The sequence below is a fragment of the Emydura macquarii genome, unplaced genomic scaffold, assembly GCF_026122565.2.
Source record: "Emydura macquarii macquarii isolate MOO-44397 ecotype Brisbane River unplaced genomic scaffold, CSIRO-AGI_Emac_v2 contig_1253, whole genome shotgun sequence".
Lineage (NCBI taxonomy): Eukaryota > Metazoa > Chordata > Testudines > Chelidae > Emydura > Emydura macquarii.
This window is the reverse complement of record NW_027131390.1, coordinates 16,160,171-16,167,034: the sequence shown is the minus strand read 5'-3', so window position 1 is coordinate 16,167,034 and position 6,864 is coordinate 16,160,171.

Below are 6,864 nucleotides of genomic sequence, written 5' to 3'. Positions count from 1 at the left end.
AAATTGACCGGAAGAGTCAGGAAGGTATTTAATGAAATGGAGTTAGATGATGCGTTAGATTATGTAAAGTTTAAAGAAGCAGTATTGCAAAGGTTTAAAATTATTCCCGAGTCTTACAGGCTGAAATTTAGAAATGTTAAGCTATCTGATAATGTTACCTCTGTTGAAACTGCTCATAAACTGCTTGGGTATATGAAAAAGTGGATTGGGGGGGCTAAGACTTGTAATAGTTAAAGCAGAGTTATTGATTTGTTTGCTAGAGAACAGCTCCTGGAAATAGCACCCCATCATATTAAAAACCCTGATACCATTTTGGAAGCTGCACGAATTGCTGATGCTTTCATAGAAAATAGGAACCATGAGAGGCATAAGCCTCAAGGGAAAAGCAACCTCTATTCATCGCAGATTAAAAGGGAGGATGGGTTCAGGAATTAGACTAGCCTCATCTTGGCTAGGAAGTCTTATACAAACCCAGAATTTAAAACCTCTCACCCAGGGGGAAAACCTGTTACATGCCACCTGTGTGGACTCGTTGGCCATATAAAGCCAAACTGTCCAAACCATAGAGACAGGAATAACCCAAGGCCAGCAACCTCCAGCCCATAATCAATTCAAATGCTGTCACCTTAAGTACAGAGACTGGCCAGATAATTGTTGACCCCGCCATCTTGTGTCTGGAAACAAACCTGGCAGGTGTTAATTTTACCACCTTTGTAATCCCTGGTGGGGGAAGTGAGGGTTGCCTCACTAACCATGTGAGGGCAGAGACAGGGAGGGGCAATGAGGAATTCATAAAGAGTGCCAGGGTCAATGGGATTGTGTGTACTGGATGGAGGGATTTTGCCTCAGAAATTACCTTAGTTAAAAAGGAATTTAGTCCAGGAGGAGGATTATTTGCCAGATAGGAGTGTGAATTTGGTGGCACTTTCTGAATACAAGGTAAAGGTGCCCTTAGCAATGATCCATTTAGAGTGGGAAGATTTTAAAGGTGACATGGTAGTGGGAGTTTGAGAGCTTCTCCCAGCAGATGTTTTAATAGGGAATGATATATTGTAATTATTATTAGTAGTATCAATGTCATAACTCAGTCCCAAAAAGAGTACGAATGTAAATCTTCTGTGCTACCTGTAATCAACAGGGAAATTTGTGAAAGGTGGGTGCATGACTCAAAGCTGTCTGTATATAGCCAGGTATCCTGTGACAAGGAAGAGAGTGTCTCTAGCCTTGGGATTGTGGAAAATAGCAGCTTGTCTGTTCAGAAAAGCAGTTTATCTGCTGAGGGAGAAACTGTCTCCAAATGCTTGTCTGTTGGGAGTGACACTTTGCCTGTTCAGGAAGCCACCCGAATCTCCTAAAGTTTGTCTGACCCCTTGCTCAAATGGTTCTCTACTACAGAGTGAAATACTTGGACTTTAAGTATATAGTTCTCTATAGAAATAAGCAATCGAATGGATAATCTGATGCTTTCATCTGTGATCATCCCAGACAACAGACCAAAATGTCACTTCATCAATCCAGTTTATCTGACTCAGGTGCTATAGCTTCCAAGTCATATTTATGGTTAATCAGTTAGATTTCAAAAATGAAAATAGTAAGCATTGTAGCATTTATCAGCACACAGTATTTCTCTCTGAAATGAAAGGTGTGAAGGATGGCAATGTGATACAGCTGTTACTTGCCTCTTGAGATCACTGTGAGGGATGCCACCAGAAGCTAAAACCTCCAGTCTCATTTAATAAATTTCCATTCTCTGCTGTCCTCTCTCGTGCAGTGTTTTGAAATGTGCATTTGTTTGTTTTGTTAAATGGGTAAACTTGTTTTGATTACTGTTTCTCTATTAGAACGATAACAAAGGTAGGAGGCTGTGTGATGTTTATGGAGAAGTGGAATTCAGTCACATGTTTATGGAACTGGTGTTTCTTGAATGCCCAGGGGAATTCATAAATCCTATGACCAGTCTCTCTAGGTCTGATTGCTTGATCTGGGTTTTGATCTGAATTAGTGGAAGATGTCTGCCTTCGCAGGGCACATGGGTGCAGGGCGGAGCCATGTGGGCTGCCTATGTCTTCCTCTGCCCCCCCAACTGCAGGAAAAGGAAGTGACTTAGAACTTTCTGCTGCTAAAGCCATGACACCAATGGGAGAGGCCTTGGGAGACTCATTTTGGAGACCTCACTTCCGCCTACCTCAACCCTGTTGCTTTTGTAAGTGTCTGAAAATGAGGCTTTTTTCCTGTAGTATTAGAGAGGAAACGTGGACAGTCGAGCTGTGTGGAAAAACTCTGTCTGGCAGCCTGACCTAATGAAGGCATGGAAAGGGAATTGTTGGATGAAAGGGAAACCAAAGTAATTGCATTTTTGGCAAATTGCTTTTTTGTTTTTGTCTATCTGTTTTGTCTTTTAGATTGTAAGCTCTTAGGGGCAGATACTGTCTTCTATGGGGTCCCAGCCATGGTTTGTGGTCTTTAGATTCTACTGGAATACAAAAAATAAATAGTACCCTCATTTCTGGGGCATTCATGTGTATTTTGTCCCACTGTACATGAAAAGATGAAAATCTTTTTTGATATCCCAGTTTGAGACTTGTATGAGAGAGTGGAGCACAAGGAGGTTAAAGAACAGAGGAGTAGGACATACCTGGAAGTCCTGAACCATTATTTTAAGAACCCTGGGATCATGTGATGCTACAGTGTATATGGTGCTGAGTGCTCTCTGACTATTGATATTGTTTATAGCAGTGGTTCCTGGCCAAAAGTGGCCTGCAAGGGCTTTCAAAATGGCTCACGGCTCCCCTCCTGCTGGCTGCAGAAGAGAGCCGCTGCCTAAGAACCCAGACGAAATGCGTTTCTGTAGAGCTAAAAGACCAGTGCAGGCTCCTTGCTGCAGCCAGGGGGATGGGAGATCAGCGCTCCCCTTCCCCTGGATGTAACAGGAAGCACGGCAAAGTGCTCCGCCTAGGTCCATAGGTGCTGAGGTCCCTTCTGGAGCCAGAGGGATGGAAGATCAGCGCTCTTTTCTCCCCCAGTTCCAGAAGAGAGCAAAGCGCTCTGCCTGGGTCCCTAGGCGCTGGGGTCCCTGCTGGAGCCAGAGGGAGGGGAGCACTGATTTCCGTCCCCCTGGCTGCAGAAGGGAGCCACTGCCTAGGGACCTAGTTGGAGCGCACAGGGCTATAGGATGCGTCCCGTTTCCCTGTTGCAGCCAGGGAGACAGGAGATCAGTGAGGAGAACTCTTTTCATCTGGCTGCAGGTGGGGGGCACCACTGGTGGAGACTGGTGGCCCTTCATGATTGTAAAAATATCTGTGGCTTTCAAGCCAAAAAGGTTGGGAACCACTGGTTTATAGGCTTTTCTATAGCAGTCATCACTGTATCTGGATGCCTCACTAACCCTAATGAATTTATCCTTATCACCCATTGTGTGTGCATGTATGTATCTGAATTGAGGATCGATGCTATAATATTTGAGCTTTACCATAGGAGGCCAAATCCTGTACCAAGCCAGTGGAAATGGGCTAGGCAAAATGAGTCGAGAGATTTTCTTTCCAACTTCAGAAGGATTCTGCAGGAGGAAAGGTCCAAGCAAGTGGATCTATCAGCAGACTGGGACCTTGTTCATTGATTCTGGTTTCTTTCCTTCCTTACCTGAAAAAATATACACAGTAAACGATAAATAAAACTTGTTTCAGATTGTGTAATGAAGATTATATTTTTAGTAACCTGCAGTTAGAACAATATTGTCAAGGTCAGAAATAGGAGTCCTGGGAATAACATCTAACAGACCTGAATAACGATGATGGCCCTCAGTCAGGTCTTTCTGTTACCACCATGGTTACCTGGCAAAGTAGAGACTATCAATGAGGTGAGTAGTAATGGAAGGCATTCTGTTCACTGTGGGGTTTGTAAAGTGAGGAAAGACAGCTGTTAGATATTTAATGAATGGAAAAGATGCCAAGATCCCTATTGTACTATGCTGTCCCCAAACTGTATAAACTATTTATGCTGCTGGTATCATTGGCAAAGTAGCTCATTGCTCACTGTTATTTGAATGGCTTATGTTACGTGAGCTTGCCTGTGACCTTTTATACAGTCTCTTAAGAAGCATCCCCTTTTCAATGGTAGTCTCTTAGGGACCATACCCCTTTTAATGGCAGGCAGTAGATCTCCAGTTTTTGCAACAGAGGTACAGCTACAGGAGACATTTTCCCAGTTTGTAACACTGGCAGTGCAGAGCACCCAGTTATGGAACACTCCCTTGGTCCGCTAGCACTGATATTCTGGCCTTTGGGGCACACAATTGGGCTTTTCTTGGCCAAATGTTTGCTTGATCTTGTGCTAAAATGACTGAGATTTCTCACACCAACGTGTGATATGAGGGAAGGGGGAACCATCTGGTAGGGGGCCTGATTTGGATTCAGTGTTTGTAATGTGCTATGAAGTTACCGCATTAGGTACATGGCTTTTAAAGCTTTTTTTAAAAGTTGACTTGTCTTTTGAAGGTGACTTCATGTATATTTCAATACATGCTTTAAGTGGAAAAATAAGTCATTTCTAAAAGTATTCAGCATTTGTATTATGACACGGTGCTGTGTAATGGGCAATTAGGAATAAATATTACTCTTACTTAAATGTTTGGTTACAGGATCTTCCATATTTCTAACATGTTTTGCCTAAATTATGGGAATTGTTAACATTGTATTAGTAACTACCTTTTAAAAAATAACATTTCACTTTCTTTGTTGAAACAAGCATACAGAAAGTATATTGGAGATTCCTGCTACAACTAACAGGACTTTGACATTTCAAATGTAGGCCCTGATCTTGCATCAGGCTCCACTAGCTCAGGTTCCTGCACCTGTGCAGAGTCTACTGAGGGATCAGAAGCCTAGGAACTATTATGAAAAGAATATTTATATTTTTATATCTTTATCAGGGTGGATGGATTTAAATCCAGGCAATTTAAATCACCAAGTGGAAAGCCTCAATTTAAATCATCCATTTTCATCAACTCTTCCATTTTTACTTCAGTTATTTCCTAAAGAAAGGTGCATTCTCATTGGTTGACATAACCATTACAATATTTATTTACAATGGAAAAGAGCCTTTACATTAGATTTAGTACATTTTTATTTGCCGCCTATGTATACATTATTTAAGCTTTTATGTAACTTCATATTTTTGTATTTTTAGTAATTGGACATTTTTAGCATGTTAGAAAATGGGGAATGATATATTGCTTATTTACTAAATAACTTTTTGCTCATGATTTCTGTCAAGCTGCACTAGGATATTAACTGGAATTTAATTAAACACAAAAAACAGCATATCAACTTTATTTTAATTTAACAAAACAACCTTACATGTTTTGGGTACATAAGGTTCTCTTATCAAGACATGTTTTACATTTAGAGCTAATGATTTATTAAAGAGGGATTAACGGTAGTCAGTGAATTTAAATTGATTATTTTAGGTCAGCCTCAGAATACTTTCAAATATGCCTAAGTGAAAGTAACTGGATTCCTAGTCTTGCCTAAATCTCTTGTAAATGAGCTTTTCTCTTAAGAGACCAGGTGGGTGAAGTAATATTTTTTGTTGAACCAATTTCGTCATCAGTTACCTGAGTTACTTAGGCTGACATATTGTGCCATATTTATAAAGTTTGATCTCAAAAGCTAGATGTTTTCCCAGATTCACTCTTTATATAGAAAAACAGCTTTAACTCAAAGTTTTTCATAGAGGCTCATGGATTCAGCATATTTATTTATTCAAATTTTTTAAGAGATTATAATAAGTTTAGGCCTTAACATATTTTGTATTGAATTCAGATTTAATTTTAAACAGGTTTATTTTTAAATAGAAAAACTTATAATTAACAAAATCAAAAATATCCAACTTTTTCCAAAAACTCATAGATTTTTATTCATTCTGCATGTATGAATAGGCAAGGTAGGCTTGTCAGGGATTTAACTTTATATTATAAACCAGTCCTTCATAGGTAATGTACTGTGATACCTCCTGAAATCCATTCATATATTGTAAGGTCCTCTTTGGATTTCCTTTACCTTGTGTGCCTTCTGACACAATTACATAAAAATATGTAGAAATCTGTCTGAGAAACAAACAAACTTTAAAACTATTCTCTGAATACTTATTTTCCAGCAAGATTAAGTTGCACAAATATTGGCACAGTCTATTCTTACAGAACATTGACATCACTTTATAAACATTGAATCATTTCCCTTGATTTTTCTCTCAACCTCCATACCCCAGAAAGGATTGTAATAAGACGTAAAACTTTCCTAATTTTTTTTTAACGTAGGCTTGTCTCTTTGCCTTATAAGTGCTCTCTTCATGTGTCTAGGACACACTTGTAATAAACTTTGAAAGAAATTTGGTGAGTAGCTGGTGTATTGAATGCACTTTCCTGTCTGCTTAACCCAGTCATTTCTTTCCTGCAACACTGTACGTTTCAATCTTTTAATTTCTTCCTCTGAGTCTTTATTTTACTTTTCGGTTTTGAAACAGACTTTCAGTTCTAGTATTTGAGTAAATCCAGGGGATCAACATTATATTTACTCTTATATTCTCATCTAAAAGATTGATCATGGTAATAATCGATACATTCATTTGATGTGCACTGTTGCATCTTTGTAATGTGTAAAACTGGATTTTCACTAACCTTTGTGAATATCTACTGTGGTCTCTAAAATGCATAGATATGTCTGAATGTTAGACAAATTCCAGAAACATCTTTGGTTACTCATATTTGGCTTTTTTTTGCGTGCAAGGTTTCAGTATCTTCTTCTGAAAGGATTTAACCCTGAAAGTTCGTTCTAAGGTGAAATCCTGTCCTCATTTGAAACCCTAGGG